Source organism: Ctenopharyngodon idella, chromosome 17 (genome assembly GCF_019924925.1).
Source record: "Ctenopharyngodon idella isolate HZGC_01 chromosome 17, HZGC01, whole genome shotgun sequence".
Classification (NCBI taxonomy): domain Eukaryota; kingdom Metazoa; phylum Chordata; class Actinopteri; order Cypriniformes; family Xenocyprididae; genus Ctenopharyngodon; species Ctenopharyngodon idella.
Window position 1 is genome coordinate 28,904,000 of NC_067236.1, and position 18,895 is coordinate 28,922,894.

The following is an 18,895-nucleotide window of genomic DNA, read 5'->3' on the forward strand; positions in this document are numbered from 1 at the left end:
CCCGCCCACTGGCGTGTTAGTGAGATGACGAGGAGAGAAGAGCGATACAGGACTAAAAATAGTATTACCTTTCAAAGGATCATAATGCTAGGAATATGGTTATTTATTTTCAACAATGTGAATGTCTCAGTTGAGCATTATTTATTTGTATTCACTGTGGATTATTTGGTAAATCAATCGCATTTTGACGTAGGCTTTGCAAACAGACTTTTACGATATGGACTCAACAGTAATGCAATAACATATAAGTAACTGTGTTAATTCTAATGCTTGATCTGATATGTAATGATTCATGTACAGTCAGATGTTCTTTGTCTATGTGCCAGTAAATCAAACTAGTGACTAAACGGTCAACTTCACGTTTCTCTTAGTAGGATGAGAATAATCTGTCAAACGGTGATTAAATTATATAGGAATCGATCAAAGAACGGTCACTTTACAATCGCTGGAGCTGTCAATCAAACAGTGTGAGTTTTTATAACTACTCTGTGTGAAAGCCCCTAATGTAGAACCTTTTGTGCAACAGAAAAGTTCTTCATGAAAGGATCTAGAAAGGATCTTCATGGAATCATAAATATAATAAATAACACAGTAAAAAATATTGTTATTTTAACTGTAAAAGACTGTAAAAATGCTATAGTAGTAATCCCATTTTTTTCTAAATAATGTTACATTAACATTTTTGTAACTGAAAAAGAACAAACAGTGAAAATCGTGAATTGACATTCTCAGAACTCCCTGAGACACTTGACATTTGATGTTTTTTCACTGAAATAATGCATTTTTTTAAGAGTGTAATTTCTTAAGGCAAGGACAACTTCATAAGAAACATTTCTGTTTTTCTGAAGTAAAGGTTCCATAAGGGATTTTTGCAGAAATGCCATAGAAGAATCATTTTTGCATCTCCGAAGAATCTACCATTTTTTTCTTAATGTGAAGATCATTTTAATATTTTAAAGAACCTTTTTTTCCACTTTTGTGCAATGGAAAGGTTCCATGGATGTGGAAGCTTCTTCGTGGAATCATTAATGCCAATAAAGAATCTTTATATTTATTTTTTAGTGTATGCAGAGCATAGAAAGTAAACATCTTGGATGTGATGGTAGAGCTTATGCTGCTTTGTCATGTGAACTTACGCACACATGTGATTGATTGCACAAGTAAGCGGCACCCTGGACCAGATTAAGGCCATCCATGCTGTGAATGGCTCTTCCTCTATGTCTGTAATCTGATCACATCAGATAAGACCAGGTCTAATGCTCAGATGCATTCACGAAAATAAAACACTTCCTTTCTCAGAACACAACACAAATATTTATCCCATTTTCAGCTTGTGAATACAGCAAAACTAATGTTTGCAAAAGATTAGACACGGAATTGGCATTGGTGAAAAGCCCTATAACAGAGATCAGAGTAAATAAATAAATAAATAAATAAAAATTATATATATATATATATATATATATATATATAAAATTCCAAGTCAGTTCTGTTCGGATGATGAGACTTAAATAAGTGCACTGTGGATGCATGGGCTACTTTAAAGAGATAGCTTTGGTTAGCTAAGAACTATTAATCTTGTTATGGATGACACAGGCTTTGCTCCATACAGAGGAAAGCAGAAGGTAGCGGCGATATGCTAATGCTGTTGACAGCTAATGCACACTGATGAATTATTTCTAGATCAGAGAGGCCTGATGAAGCTTCAGTCACCAAAGGCTTTCAGTGGCAGTACAACAACAAACTGCACAAAATATCAACACTTCTATAATCTTCTGACTCCATTAGTGCTTTGGATCACAATGCTCATTTTATGGTCTACTCCACTACATTTTTTGGAAGTCAGTGTTAATTGAGTACACAAATGTGGGTGAAAATCGTGAAATCTTAAGATCATATTTTACCCCATATATAAAAACAAAAACAATGCTAATTTTATTTTGCCTTAAAGATTTTTTAAGACAATTTGCATTGACATGATATGACACATATCACCAAAACCCACCCACCATACTCATTAATTGATACTGAAATATCTGAAACGGTTCCCATACTCATTTCCTGCAGTATCAATACACCAATACCTGCTTTCCTTTACATCAGCAAGTGTATGTTCATCAACAAACAGATGTGTATATTTCTAATTTATTACATTGCTGAGTGCACATTTGGGATCTGTATCATTACCTGTATCAGTAACTGTGCATACGTTAGCCAAGCACTAACGTGAATGACTGATGTAACATTAAAGTTTGTAAAACAAATCTTGCTCCATCCTTTACCATTACTCAAAGTAGTAAGAACGACAGATAATCTGCAGTAATTGACACAGTTTTAGGTAATAATGTGCCTACATCTGGTTAGCATAATTATTTTAGTAAGTCAGTAATAGCATGCGTTAGCTGGAGACCTACACAATATAAAACACAAAATTATGTATTTTGAACACCCATACATCAATAATTAATCATACTTACAGGTTGTGATTCAGATTTAAAGTTAATTGGGTACTGTCCCATCTTTATTGGATAAGTGTTTTGTAAATCCTATTTTGATCTCATGGAGATTTGAGAAGCAGTCATCAAAAGGTTTCTGTAGTATTGCTAGGGCTGGGCGTTATGGCAAAAAAATAAAATCTCGATTTTTTTCAGAATGATTGACCGATTCACGATTTCGATTTCCTTTTTTTTTTTTTTTACTGTTTAACTAGTCAACTTGTTAAACAACTTTGCACAAACTTACCTTAAACACATCCTATATACTCAGAAATAATACAAAATAAGAAAATGCTAAATATTTCTTAGCCAAAAAGTAATAGCAATAAATAACACCAGTAATAGGCTATTATTACAGCAAATGCTTTATAAAAACAGAAAACAACAGCAGCTTTCAGCCTGTCACCATCATGAAAACATGAAATATCAAACAGGTTTACAGGTTTTTGCATTCCATTGTGCTATTTGTCCTATTGTTTTTATGTTTGGCGGACATGTTTAGGTGTTGCACTTGTGTCTCGCATCTTTTGCAGCATCTCACCCACGGCGGTCAAGTTAAGAAAAAAACTCACATTTAATAACTTAGCGTTTTTTCTCATTTCACTGCCTGCGTCTCATTTTTATAACGCAATAACGCATTTCTGAATGAACAGCCGCTTATAAGAATAGTGATGTGTTCTACGTTCATAGAGCGTTTCATGAGAGCGGTTAATCAGCCGCGCCGGCGCCATCATAAGGTCGGTTCATTTTCTTCTCCTAATACGGTTATCATTGCTGTATTGTCAACATGTCTAATTGTAACACTTGCTAACATTTTTATTCAAAATCGCTATTTCTCGATTTAAAAAATAATAAAATCGAGGCAAAACATTAAATTTAAATCGGAAAAATCGCCCAGCCCTAAGTATCGCTGTGTTAATTTTAACCACTGATTCTTCACATCCTCATCCTTTGGAAGTGTATACAAAGAGAATTTGCTTCTGCAACACAGAAAACAGCATCTTCTCTTCATATACAAAACACAGACCAACTACAGTGTTTGAAGGCAGGTCAAAGTAGACACGGCAGCCAATGCAGACCATAGGTGGGCATTATGCAAAATTGCAGACATTGTTTATGCTCTAACAGCAACATTACACACTAACTAAAGTTGAAAAAAGTGAAATCATAATCAACCACCCCTTTAATTGTAAGAATTTATCTGTATTTAAATGTTTTATAATGAAGACTATCCAGTGTTATTTTACATGTGATTACTTTATTCCAGTGGCGAGGCCAGAAATCTCCTAGTGGGTGGACCTTGGTGAAACAAGATACATTTATATTAAATATAACTTAAAAAAAATAAATAGAATACTGCAAGAATATTTATATTGAATTAGACATAGCCTTGTGATGAACTAAATAGTCCACTACAAAACAGACTTTTCATTTAAACATTCTGTCTATTTGTCTGTATGTCTGTCTATCTATTTATGACCCAGTTTCCTCACACATGTAGATCTGGCAGATGGTAAATGAATTAATATTGAATATACAACCAAATACAAAAACATCTTGAACATCATTAAAATGATGCTTTGATAAAGTCCATATGTCTCATTTGAGCTGCAGCACTTACAAATGCTAGGGAAACCACTAGAGTACTGATAATGCTATTATATTATTAGATTAGAAAACTCATATTTTTGTCACTTCCTCTTCCTTCTGGTGATTTATTTCCTATTTTTACACTTGATGGCCTCTAATTCATGATCATTTTTCTCTGTTGAAGTGTAAGTAGACCACATCTCTACCAATGTCCAGTACAAGACAGTGCAGCAGACACAGGGAATCACACATTTCCTCTGAACACAGAAGAAAGCCTCCGTTCTTCATAACTAATGGCATTATAGCTTCATTGGCCTTTGTACACAGAATCTATTTCTATTCACAGCTGTCACTTTTCTATTGCTTAAAGCAGCAGGGTGGCAAGATCAAAACAAGGCACCAGTGCCTCAGTGACAGCTCATTATCACAGACAAACACCCCCTAAAGTGACTCCCACTCGAACCTCTGCCATTTTACCTCACCGCCTCTCCTGTCACTCTGACAACAACCACACTCTCCCCATCTCTGAACGCTAGCACTCCCGAATCTGACATTCAGAACGTTTAGTGCTGATCATGACCTCACTGTGGCTATGTTGTGATTTTATGCTTCTTCAAAATCTGGCTGTTTTGACTGGAATTGTTTCAGTTTATGTCTCTCGCCAAATATTTCCTGAATGCCTGCCCAAAAGCTTTTTACATCTCAGTGACTCTGTCCTCTGCGACTCAAAAATAGCTTCCAGAAGATTCAGGTGGTGCCTCACAGCATCTGCAGAAACACTGCACGGCTGTTTTAACCTGCGCAGACCTGTAATAAAAGAAAAACCTGGGGAATCTGAGCAGGGGCGCAGGAGACATTTTCAAAGTGGGGGAGACCAAATTGTAAGTAAAAGCCCAGATAGTAAGATCAGATTTCTAGATATTGGACCATTACTTCAGGCTCACCGTTGGACCACCATCATATATTAAACTTGCCTGATCATTAACGTCCTAAGCACTGGGACCATTTTGGGGATTTCCGCCTGGATTTGGCGTACCCAAATTAAAAAGCTTCCCATTCCCACATACAGTGCTCTAAATATAAAATCTTGGTGTCATTTTACAGGAAGCCCTTTGAAGTTACATAAAACACTCCTAAAAGTGATTAAAAAAAATTATAGTATATGTTGTATATAGTTATACCTAAATAAAAAGTCTCCCCATACCATTTACAGTGGCATAAATCCAATATCGCAGTGTTATTTTACAGAAAGCCTTTTAAAAATACATAAAACACTGCTGAAAGTGATATATATATTATAGTATATTTTGTCTGTGCTATAATAAAAAAACAAACAAACAAAAATAGAGGCGTTTTATGATTTTGATCAGTTTTATTCTTTCAGGAGCCACAAGACAATCTAGAACATCCTCCTCCAAATTTGTATAATTCCTTCAACCTGGTCTCATAGGAAAGACGTACCTGCTGGAACGTTTTTGCAAGTCGCCAAAATACGTACCAATGTGTACATATCACTGCAGTTTCCAACAGAAACGAACGCTAGAGGCAGTAAAACAGCAAGCGCTTTTAATCGTTTTCATACACAGTTACGATTACGGGGTCAGATGGATTAATAAAGACTCGTTTTCACGTCTCCTTGAACAATATTATGTTATGACTTCAAAACGCTGTTTTACCAGAGTGCACGATTTGTAAACGAATATATTTTGGACTTTGCATCGCTTAACCAGCTCCATATGTTTCGCTTTTTTGACATAACAAGCTTACTCGGTAGCTCAGCTGATACGGAATTGTACTTAAGACGAGAAAGCCCTGGGTACGAATCCCGTAAAAGGCGAGTCACGGTAAAAGAGCTCAAAGAGAGATCTAAACAAGCTAAAACGGCACGATTACGGATGCTTTTAATGTCACATTTGCTTTTGTTAACACTATCGGGTAGGTTTAGGTGTAGTGTTGGTGGTACGTTATTTTAAAACACAATGAAGTGCAAATTTCAAATCAAAACTGCAGTGATTCGTATAAAACCAACGTCATAAAAACGTAGGCCTACCATATTCACAGTTTTTCACTACCATATTCACTACCATATTCAATTTATCTGTTCCAGCAAAAAAAATGAACACGATTTTAGCACCACTCAGTCGCAAAAACGTTCCCACAGGTACGTTTTTCTAATGAGACTGGGTTGAATTCCTTATATGTGCATCATTTTTTGTCACCTGTGTTGAGCATCACCTCAGCGTCACCCGTCTGCCTCCTGGCGATGTGATGCCAGCTGCTGCTGCTGCTGCTGCTCACTAATCTTCAACAGAAACTGAAACAAAGAAATTACTGTTTATACACACAGTTTTTGCACTGTAATAATACCCATTTCACAATATCAAAATGTAGATTTACTGAAATGGTCGTTCTATTCAAGTTTGCATACTTGCAGACAGCTGTTCAGTGTGCAAGTAGCCTTGCCATATCCCAAACGTATAGTTTTGACATTTTTTTTTGGTCAAATAATAGTTTATCATATTGGTTACTGTTCTTTCACATTTTAAAATAATAATAATTCAATCAAAAATGAGTATAAGCATTGTAAATGCAGTAATACAGTTTATACATACCAAACGCAGAGTCCTCTCTTCTCGTGCATCCTCCCAATTGCGTCGCTGGCCGAGGCAATAATCACTTTAGTTTCGCTTTCAAAGATCTCTTTTATCGATGCTTTTCCGTTGCTAGATGTGATTATTGAAATCAAAACAGTCCATAAACTATAAATCCTCACGAAAACTCACAAATACTTCAGTCAAGCCAGCTCGCGCGTCAACCGGAACTGAATGTGAGAGATCAAGCCTGTGTCAAATTTCTCGGTTTCTGAATGGACGGTTGGCTTGATTGACAAATGTCCCCAACTTTCGGGCATGATTTATATACCATCGACAAGTCCTCAGAAAACGTTAGCACGCTTTGATCGATGGTTTGGAGATTGTGTGTTTCTTCGAGAGCGTATTTCCTGTCCTGCACATCCGCGACAAAACAGTTGATTATTTACGAACGAAAGCTCACAGAAACGTGAAAATTGTCTCATTTGAAAGAAAATATCCTAAGCTAGTTTGTAGCTTTTTTTGATACTTTTTTAGTTTGATACTGACTTAAGCAGCCCTTATCAAAAGCGTGGGGGTCAATTTCTGTCTTTTTAAAACTGCGGGGGTCCTGACCCCCGGTCCCCCGTGCCAACGGCGCGCCTGAATCTGAGGTGTAGCCTAACTTTTTATGGGAAATATTGGCATACTTCTTGAACAGCACATATGAGTTAGCTATGAGGTCAAAAACATGCAATAAAGGTTGGGATTTGACCTCATATCTAGTATCTAATCTTTTTTAACATGTTTACATTCATCTGGTTGAGTTGCAGATCTATCATCTGTTTTAGCTGACTGAATTCAGAGACAGGTCAGGCAACAGCTGGCCACCTAAGGCCTGCAAATACTCTATACCAGTCAGAGCAGATATACTATACAAATCTCCCACAGAAAACATCATGGATGATTGACTGAGAGAGATGATTTAACCTTGTAGTCCATGACATCAAACAAAGCCATAAAAACTGAAGGAATAAATATAGCAGGGCTCCAGACAAAAAAAAAAAAAAAAAAAAAATTCATTAAGGAGCCATTGTCTCCTATAGGGGGAAAAAACAGGCGCCAAATAATTGTTTTAAGAGCCACACAACAATGAACTTAAATTTTTTAATCACTTACTTTTAGTCATCCTGTTGTGTTTATATATCTCCCCTTTACAGTTTAAGCATTTTCATCTTGTGATTTTTCTGCGAAATTAATGTCACTATTTTCACCATTAGATTTTTATATTTTCTGCTTTCATTTTTCATTTTTAAAGTTTTAATAATTTCTTTTGTTTTATTTTTTTGTTGTTTTTAAACATGTCTGTTTAGTTTTTATTTCGGTATTAACATTTATTTCGGGCAATGAAAAAATATTTTTTAATGGTTTTAGTTAACTATAATAACCCTGATGCTAGTGAAATCTTTATATTGAATAATGTGTCAAATAATGTTCAATGTGAAGCTTCAACAGTTTACTTTTGAATCAATTGAAAATAAATATAAATATATGGAAATAAATATATAAATATATTAAATTTGGTTTGTGTATCAAAATAACAAACGGGGGACATTGATATACATACTACTTGACTTTGATTAATGAACAGGCCGAAATACAGTGGGACTCTTATTTTGAAATGTCTGTGGTTTACTTTTACTGCTCATTCAAGTTCAGATGAGGAAGATAAAAAATGACGTTGTTACAACCGTTTACAATGCATTACAATATAAATAATATAAAGTTAACTTTGTCATAATTGATCAGCATTAGTTCATGAGCAATCGGTTGACAAATGTCCGCCAATGATTGATTGCGAGCTGCTCTGAAGCACTGTTGCGAGAGCCTGAAGAATGCGCAACAGCGCCATCTCTTGACTTTAAAATATGCAGCGCTTACATTTATTTAATGAAATGAATGTTAATAATCACATTAGTGAGTATCGCGATTTGTTTTTCCATCCACAAAATATAAGACACCTTAAAATGATCATTAATACTCTTGTTATACCATTTAAGGTACTGAAGACTTTTTATAACCTTAAATTTATCTGATGACCATGATCGGAGTGGAATAATGAAAGTGATCAGCATGATTAATATTCAAAACGGTAAGCACGCGCTACATTGTGTGTATATCTGCAGTCTGTAGAGCCGGTTTCCCCTTCTGAATGACGAATATAGACGAATTTATATGAAGAAATAGGCAGTTGTCTCCTTTACAGGAGCAGAATGGTGTGTTCAAATGCAGCTTTTTTGCACCGACGTGAGGCGACAACACAGTCAACTTTCATCAGCGCTAGCTCTTTTGGTGTGTGATATTTTTCCCTACCCATTCATATTTTGGCGCTCTAACTCAGTGAAACTTTCACACGCAGCATCTCATTTAATTACGTCAACACAACAAATGATATGATAGGCTACCAGTCACAGAACACACAAATAACATGCACATTTTACAGTCATAACGTGTGAATTTGTATGGTCGCCAATGGCGACCTCAGCAAAAATATCACTCACAAATTAATATTTTTAGTCGCAAATGCGACCGTTTTAGGCGCAGTCTGGGGCCCAGTATAGGATGACCCTTCACTCAACCAACCATTAACATATACATAGCTTTCAGGTTTCTTTTTATTTATATATATATATATATTTGAAGCAAAAAATGCACAGGAACAAACCAGAGACATGGCTGCTTCTCCAGACATCTGTAAACAGAGGCATATCAGGTTCCACCATCTCAGCACAGTTACCATGTCTCCTAATTACTCGCGTGCAAAGTCATAAATGTAACATCTATCTCGAACAAGCAGCTTACGGCTTATTGTATGACTATAAATCAACTACAGCTTACCAGGTCTGCTGCGATTGCAGCCTGTTAGTTGCATCATTTCAAGGAATGCTGGGTTTTACTCTGCACTGCAAAATAACTCAATAAGTGTGATAATCGTAGAGCATTAACAATTATTTTAACCTTTCCAATTCCTTAGTCAAACAATCACGCAAGCTGTGGGAATCATTGCGCTCTTGCTGGTTTCTTGGCTCCATCTCATCATATCATGGGTCTAAGCTCAGCAAGAGTAATTAAACAAGTCTGAAGGACTTTCTGGCATCCTGGCACCGGATTCAACAACAGAGCACACAGGAGTTTTTGGAGCTGTCCATGGTTCCGGAAAACATGCTAATTTCAATGTTACGCAATAAATGGTACTCAATGCTACTTATTGTAAATGTTAAAATAATTGGTTACAGTCAACCATAAGGTCAATATGCAAGCAGCTCCACAAAACAATTACACATTATAAATATGCAGTTTGTTACTGTACTGTAATATAAATACCCTATTATAAAGTATATATCCCTCTTTCCTTATATACTGTCTTGTCAGCATGATAAAACCATAGTTTCCCACACCCCTATCCAGGAAGACAGTGTGCTCGGCACTCAGAGCTGCTGTGTGAGCCATAAATTGAATTATAGCACCACCAGCCAGTGGAAGAGGTGCTGCAGTTCAGTTACCCATCTACTCTGTGTGAAAACTCAAACATTGTGGCCAAAAATATACAGCAGCGTCATATCAAACAACGTATCTCGTATATTGGTGTTTTGTGAACTTAGGAACAACAATACATATTAGTAAATGCATTTCTTTTCAAGTAATTCAAGACAAAATTACACATTTCTGTCAAAGTAACTGATGGAATTTGACTCGATTCAAAATAAAAGATATCTTTATGGCATATTATTCTGAATTAGAATATATAATTGATACTTTAAATAAAGTATTAAAATAATAGTCAAAAAATGTATTTGAAAAACATTCTAAATGCTCAAGAGCGTCACAAATGAAGCATGTGAGGATTTATTTAAAACATTGTTTGTTTGTTTGTTAATTTTTCTTTTTTGTAACAGAGGCTGATGAAGATCAGTTCATATTGCTATACATATTTTAGGTGTATTGCAAATGACAATAAAACCGAAATAGCAATGGCAGGAATCTGTCTTAATAGCCATAAAATATTATTGTAGGTATTCAGGATAATCAAAAAGCTGCAAACAACGTCTGATTATATCCAAAGACCACTGCAAAATGCATAATTTCATTTCTCCTATTACCTCTCATAATTAATGAGAAGTAATAATCATATATATATATATATATATATATATATATATATCTTTTTTCTCCAGTAAATGAACATATGACTTATCTGGAAAAAAAATTACATAAAAACCAAATGCACATATGAATGGGATACGCCTCCTGTATCATCGACTGGTTTTGTGCCAATGTTGAAGAGTATTACTTCATTGCTTCTGCTAGTCAATATTTCACACACACACACACACACACACACACACACACGCACGCAAAACAAAAAGAAAAGAAAATAAACCTTTTGACACAGGATTGTCACTCTTAATGTCACCATTACTTAGAATAGAGCAGATTACGGATGTGGGTGCATATAAAAGAATTGATTTTGATCTAGTCTTTCAACATAACCCCCTCCACCGCCCAACAAACAAACACACACACACACACACACGCACACACACACACGCACACATTCATACATCCCATTATCTGAACTATACAAGCACTCAGACCAAATCATGGCTATATCTTTAATGCATGAAGTAGATACAGTATGCTATCATAAACCATTTCAATGTAATATTTCTCATTTTTGAGAGCAAAATAAATTATTCTACTCCTGAACATATATATATATATATATATATATATATATATATATATATATATATATATACGGGCTTTGGTTTTTAGGCAAGGTCAGTATATATACATATATATATATATATATATATATATACACACACTGACCTTGCCTAAAAACCAAAGCCCGTTCTGCCAAAGACATCTAGACACTCTAAAAAGAGATTCGGACTCTCGGCACCGATTCTTTAAGGTCGAGAAGGGACAGTTCAATGTGACAAACCATTCAATATTCAGACAGAAAAGTTTACCTAGCAGAAGCAACGCCAGTCCTGCTTGAAGCACCGAGGGTCAGAGGAACCGAATCTTCTCACTTGTCATATTTTCCCATGTTGTGCTCCACTGGATTCACGCTAAATTCAAAAGTGCGCGTGATATGAAGGCATCCAACACCCCAAAGCCCATATCCGAAACCACTAAAATCCAATGGTATTTTTTTCCCCTTTCGAAGTAATGGATTGATATCTCCCAAAAAACGTACTGAGGGACAGTCAAATTCCTGCGCAATGTGCCCAACGCCCCTCAAGGAAGCCAAGTACTTGTTTTCCCCTCAGAAGCGCGGAAGCTCGTGCCATTCTCCTCCCGCCCGTCGACGCACCTCGCTCGAGCGCGAGCTTTCGTCCGCATTAAACCCGGGAAGTCAAATCAAATCTCAGCAGGGAGACCTTCTGACCACCGCACCTTTACAAGTACTTTTCCCCAGCTTAATCCACACAGTCACTGACCGACTGCCTTCCGCGCCAGCCCTCCATCCAAAAGGTATCAAAAGTGTCTTCTCTTCAGGCAGCGTACGCTCTCCGCTGACTCCACACGCAACTAAATATGGATTAATAACTCGCAATGTCTCCGATAAGTCGATATAACACACATAGGATGCTAACAAACTTAAAGAGAGGTCTAATTAATTGCACACGAAGCGGGAAGACGGAGCAAATTCCTCATCATATCTGTCGAGCTGTTTAAACAAACTAGTTTTGCACCAGCCACTGCTTGGGATCATCCGTATAACGGCTGTTCTCTCTACCCTGCTGTTTGGATTGGGAGAGAGAACGCAGGACGTCATCACGGATTGGCTCAGACTGACGCTCGCAATACTTGATACGTGTGTCACATTGCGCCTCTCAGTGAGAAGTGCTGTTGATTTAGTGTTCGAAGACGACGGAAAAGGTAAAGAAAACCACGGACTATGGCAAGCTGTTTTAGCGTTTATTCCTTAGAACAAAGTAGTGTCAATTTTTTTTATCTTATTTATGCCTACAGTTAAAAAAAATACACTCTAAAAAAATCTGTAAAAATAGGGCAGAATGTATTGTAATAATTTGATGAAATTTTCCGTGTTTATTATTTACAGGTGTTTTACCTGTATTTTGAATTTTGAACTTCATTGCGTTGTGTTTTAGGCTTAACGGAAATGTCCGTAAAATTACTGGATAATTACTGGATTATCGTAGTTTTTTTACCATTTTTTTTTTTTTTTTTTTTTTTTTTTTTTTTACAGTGTACTGTAGTAGCCCAAGTCATCCAGTTACGACAGTCATTCCAAGCTGTGATGTAGTTAATCTGGTTTATTTTTTTATTTATGTTGTTTTTGTTGGTTTGTTTTAACTAGTAGAAGTTCTGAATGGCCGGTAACTTAAAATTTAGTAGCCAAATTTCAAACCCTGCTAACAATGAAAAAAAAATGAGACACTATTGTGTATTCCAATTGTAATTGTAATCCCATTAGTTAAAATTGCTATTTACTTGGCATTTGTAATGATTAGTCTTATTGTTTAAATAAAAATCTTACTAGATTTCTTGGGATAGTGACTACAGTAGTAGAATACATACTAGGAAGGCTTGGGACAGTTACTTAAAATGCCTAAAGAACAGCTACTAGTAAAACTGGAATACATACTGTTGATATCACAGATCAACATCATTTTGAAGAAAATGTGAAATTGCTTGTACCTAGACCAGTAGCAGATGAATAAAGAGCCTAAATGTAATAAAAAAAAAAACGTCTGTTTACTAATTAAATAGAACTAGAAAAGAGACAAAAGCTAATACAGCTTGCCATAAATGTACATGATATTGTCTGCATAGCTACCGTTCAATGCAAAACCCTCAGCTTCGTCCACAGAAATCCAGCAGATGGTCGGGATTAAGAACGAGCCTTACGTGGTCCGAGTGCAGGAATGCTCCATGCTGGGAATGCACTGACATCACTGAATGGAGCTATACAGCTGATTAAGCTATAAAGGTTTGAGGTGCTGCTGCTGAAATACCGCTTCCACACTCGAGGAGATTGATTACTTACAATCATACCAATAAAAGCGTCAACGCTGCATTTACCTCTGCGTCAAGAGTTCACTCATTACATATAGCTTGACATTTCAGCTGTCGATAGCGATGTAACTCTTGCGTTCTAAAACACTCAAAAAGATGTATATTAACAGTTTCCCTACAGGCAAATTTGTGTATACAGGCAAAACTGCTGCTAAAAACATAAATACTCTGCACAAACCACTTAAGGGTTTTCAACGGTTTAGTTATGGTGATTCAGCACCATGGACAGCAATTTCTGCAGTTTTTGCTGTTTTTTTTATTAAAAAATATCAATGAGACCACACACACACACACATTGAATCTACACCAGTATGATTCAGTATAACCATGAATCAGTTTTGAGTACCATAGGTTAGACCTGATGTAACTGTAATTCAGATTTGCACCCTCTCACCCCCAAAGAGTTGTCTACAGCTGTGTTTGAACTTTTCCTTTGACGCCACAGTTCAAAGTAATCTCACACTGAGGTCTTGTGGAACAGTCTATGAATCGTAAATCATCCACCGTAAATTATGTGTTCATTAAAAGCATTTGTACAAGCTGGAAAAGTGTTTGACAGGTATTTGACTTTTTCACTCGGTTGATTGCCTGGGCAATTCACTCTTTGTGTCGTCAGCACGCTCTGTAAAATAACGACCGGTTGTTTCCCTGCACTCAGTATAACTACATGCAAGTAGAACATAGCATTAAAGAGGTTTTATGTGCTGGATCAATTTATTTCGAAGCACAGCATGTGTGTAAGAGATCTGTTAAGATGGGGGAGCTGTTGCACTGAACACTATATTTCTATGGATTATTCAGTGCAGGACTTCATTTATTTGAAGCAGGGCAAAACATTTTACAGTATGCTTATTTTAAAGGGTAAATTACAAAATGACCATTAAATCTCCTTATTTGTCCTCTTTTATTACCACTCACTGTGGGTTTACTCCTTCCAAAGTAAACACTTCCACTCAGCATTAACCAGCCCATCAGCATCCGCCCTGCAAAAATAAAAAGCCCCCCTTGCTGATCATCTCATAATCAAGCTCTTGTTTAGCTGAATTAGCACTTACTTTAATTCACTCTGAAAAGCCATTATGAGGATTCTGGTTTGCCAATGCAAGACTATGTTTACAAACAGAGAATTTAAAATCTTGAAATTATGAGAAATTGTAAAGAGATCAACTAAATTCAAACCATTTTAAATATGGCATTGAATAGATATGGATTGTATACTGATATGGACTAAAGTTTTAGCTCTAAAAACAGACTAAATATTAAAATGTCAGTAGTAGGTTACAACGCTGTCAATATAACACCTTTTGCATGGAATGGTGCAAGATACTATTCTCATTTAATTATCAGCTCTCTAGAGTGTACAGATACACTGATAAATATCTCTCAGGTGTATTCTGATGGAAATTGTCAGGACCCAACCAACAGTATTTGATGCAACAGACAATTTAGACAGCAGACAGTCCTAGTGGGCAGAAAAAAAAGTTGTGGAACACTGCCTTTACTAGAAGGGAAGTAATTTGTAACGGTTTGATTTCCCTTGAGACCATGTCTCTTTTTTAATGACTAATATGTTAATTAAAAAACTTCTTCTAAAAACAGATGTGAGATATCCCCTATGCAACACCCATGCGCTTGTGTTTACAAACGCGTGACCTGCACACTTTTGTGCCATACCTTGTCACATCATCAGAGGGAATGAAACACCTTTGGTGTAGCCCCAGAGGGACACTTTCACGCTGCTGATTTGAGCTTCTGTTCTCTTGAGACTGCCTCTCTTGTAATCATGCTATGCGTCTGCACAGTACAATCTTCTGTTTTTAGAAAGACAGAGAGTGGATGCTAATGACTCTGATGGAGTGTAACTAGCTGTAATTTTATGCCGTATGAATAGAACAAAAAAGTATACAGTCTGAGATGAGGTTTTCTTTATGTGTTATGGTTGCTCATCCTGTACGCTCGAGGATTTAAAGTTTTCTTGTGTCATTTTCTTTTTCACCTTCATGTTATTCCAATGTTTTCCAGTGGAATATAGAAGAATTCATTCATCCATCCATCCATCCATCCATCCATCTATCTATCTATCTATCTATCTATCTATCTATCTATCTATCTATCTATCTATCTATCTGAGAGAGAGATCACAATTATGGAAGCCCATAAGCAGCATATACATATATATCATTTCATTTTCTCTGGATTAATACTGTTGGCGTTACAGGGCATGAATTTCAGCGTGGGATTGCGCATATTCAATTGTGCATAATTTTATTCATTAATTTTACTCAGATATTTTGTGCTCACTCCCAAAGTGTGCGCACATAAAGCCACCTCTCAGTACTAAATTGAGTTATTTTTTGCGCTTAAACAGTCAAATACACACAAAATAATGTCAAAATACTGGTCTTGGCGAGTATTCATGTAAACAGTTATGTTTTAAATGAACATAAACAGTTGAGAAATTGAAAAAACGCATGTGTAACGTATAATGTCTTGTTTTGGGTGTTATGTTTCATATTCATGTTTCTTGTTTTATTTTCAAGTTCAGGGTAATGTGTCATTAGGCTTGTTCGACTTGATGCTGCGCCATACAGACCGATCGGCGGCTGACTTGAAGCAGTGCATGCCGGTAAGAAATTTTGTCCGACTTGAGACAGCCAGAGATCCATGTGACTGTGACGTGTAGCATCAAAGTACCGCGACAGCGATTCAAGATCAGCCGCCTGAGTAAGCCAGCGCAGTTTCTCAAGAGGTATGGGAAGCCAAACGCACCAAATGTAGGACGAGACAGCGCGGTTTTACAGAGCTCGCGCCGCGCTGACATGTCATCTGCGCGGTTCAATGGACCGAGCCGCGCGACCGTCCGTCAGCGCAGCGCGGACGTGCTTGCTTGCGCCACTGAACGGACAGCGCGGCGCGAATCACATTACTGCTCTGCATAAGTTCAGCTGTTTCCCCTTTACAAGATAATGAAGATAAAGAGAATGAAATTATACATTTCTTTTGCGTATTATCTTTCATATTGTAGTAGTAGATTACATGTAAACAAACTGTATTGTTCCTTAGGCTAAATACTATATGTTTTTGAACCATATAGGCCTAGTAAATTGTATCATACTGTATATATTATAGTATTTACAACACTTTGTTAATGAATGCTACAGCATACTGTAGTATTAACTACAGTGAACTGATAAACTGTAATAAATAGCTACTGTAGGCCTAGTATACTATAGTTTTTACTACAGTAAACTGTAGTGTATATTACAGTATAATATACTCTATATTACTATTGTTGTTCTGGTTTCAGCAACTATAGAATTACCACAACAAATGAATTCAAGTACTTTACTATAGTATGGTTCAAAAACAGTATAGTAGCCTATTTACAATAAATTTCTATAGTATTTTTTCACCTGGGTATATACCATGCATATACACACACTTCCGTTCTAGTTTAAGATTTTTTAAATGTTTTAAAAGAAGTCTCTTCTGCTCACCAAGGCTGCATTTATTTGATCAAAAATACAGTAAAAACAGTAATAATGTAATTTTCTTTTTTACATTTTAAAATAGGCCTAACTGTTTTCTATTTGAGTATATTTTAAAATATTAATTGTGATCAAAGCTGAATTTTCAGCATCATTACTCCAGTCTTCAGTTGTCACATGATCCTTCAGAAATCATTCTGATGATTTGCTGCTCAAGAAATATTTCTTAATTTTGAAAACAGATGTATGCAATTTTTTTCAGGATACTTTTTTGATTCTTTGATTCTTCTGATAGTTCAAAAGAACAGCATTTATCTGAAATAAAGCTTTTGTAACATTATATTTTTACAGTCTATGGTTTATTGTCATGCCTTCAGTTCCACTAATGCTCACAAATCTGTTTTTATAACAGTTAAAGCTTTTTTCATGTAGTCGCGATGTTATATTGTGACATGTTTATCAAAATAAAAACTGATAAACACGTAGAACCCTCTACATTGGTACGCCTATTTAAATAATATATGCTTATGTTGAGCTTTATTCTTATAAAAACAGACGCTGTAAGCAGTACATAAAGTATTGAATGAAAATGTCTCTGAAACATCTGTGTATTAATAAAATAGTGCATTTATTTCACTTCAGCTGTGATAAAGTATGCAAACGCAGCGCGAGCGTCACTACGGGAAGCAGAAAGTGTCCGACTTCACATCTCCGTTTTCAGCTCCTCCCCGTCCGCACGCGGCCACTCTCGCCGAATCGGTTACATCCAGCCGCAGCCGATGTCGAACACACCTCTTGTCTAGCTTTGTTCCCTGTAATCTGCTGTTGGTGAGTTTGTTTCTGTTTCAAGTTCAGTCAAGTCCAGTCAAGTCATGTCAAGCCACGTCTATGTTTTGTATTTAGTTCATGTTTCTGTTCAATAAACTGCATTTGGGTTCGCTACGCTCACCTCCAGTGGAATATCAATACAGAGATAATATTAAAAAATATATATGGCAGTTTTTCCCCATGGTATCAATGTCAAAATTGTGGCCAGTGGAAATGCGGAGTGGCTGGTGAGCAAGAGAGTTAATGTGAAGCCCTGTGTGTGTGTGTGTGTGTGTATATATATATATATATATACATATATACATATATATACATATATATATATATATATATATATATATATATATATATATACATATATATACATACATATATATACATATACATATATATATATATATATATATATACACTGCTCAAAAAAATTAAAGGAACGCTTTTTAATCAGAGAATAGCATCAAGTTAGTTAAACTCCTGGGATATTGATCTGGTCAGTTAAGTATCAGAGGGGGTTATTAATCAGTATGAGCTGCTTTGGTGTTAATGAAATTAACAACAGGTGCACTAGATGGGCAACAATGAGACGACCCCCAAAACAGGAATGGTTTTACAGGTGGAGGCCACTGACATTTTTTTCCCTACTCATCTTTTCTGACTGTTTTTCACTAGTTTTGCATTTGGCTAGGGTCAGTGTCACTACTGGTAGCATGAGGCGATATATATATATATATATATATATATATATACAGACAGAGTTCAGATAATGTGTTTCAGTCAATGGATGCACGAATTCTGGCTTCCCAAAACGTTA

At 36.2% G+C, this 18,895-nt stretch overlaps 1 protein-coding gene and 1 long non-coding RNA gene across 2 annotated transcripts in view; one reads left to right on the plus strand and one right to left on the minus strand.

Annotated features, from left to right (window-relative positions):
* The window catches only part of lrfn5a (leucine rich repeat and fibronectin type III domain containing 5a), a 62,259-nt gene extending 49,685 nt beyond the window's left edge, over positions 1 to 12,574 (minus strand). Inside the window, exon 1 of the mRNA XM_051869419.1 lies at positions 11,692 to 12,574. The gene's annotated coding sequence lies outside the window, so the exon portion shown is untranslated. The remainder of the gene's footprint in view (positions 1 to 11,691) is intronic.
* A 5,078-nt stretch (positions 12,575 to 17,652) lies between these two features.
* Positions 17,653 to 18,895, plus strand: part of LOC127499219 (uncharacterized) — an 82,559-nt gene continuing 81,316 nt past the window's right edge. Inside the window, exon 1 of the long non-coding RNA XR_007926075.1 lies at positions 17,653 to 18,084. This is a non-coding gene — a long non-coding RNA (uncharacterized LOC127499219). The remainder of the gene's footprint in view (positions 18,085 to 18,895) is intronic.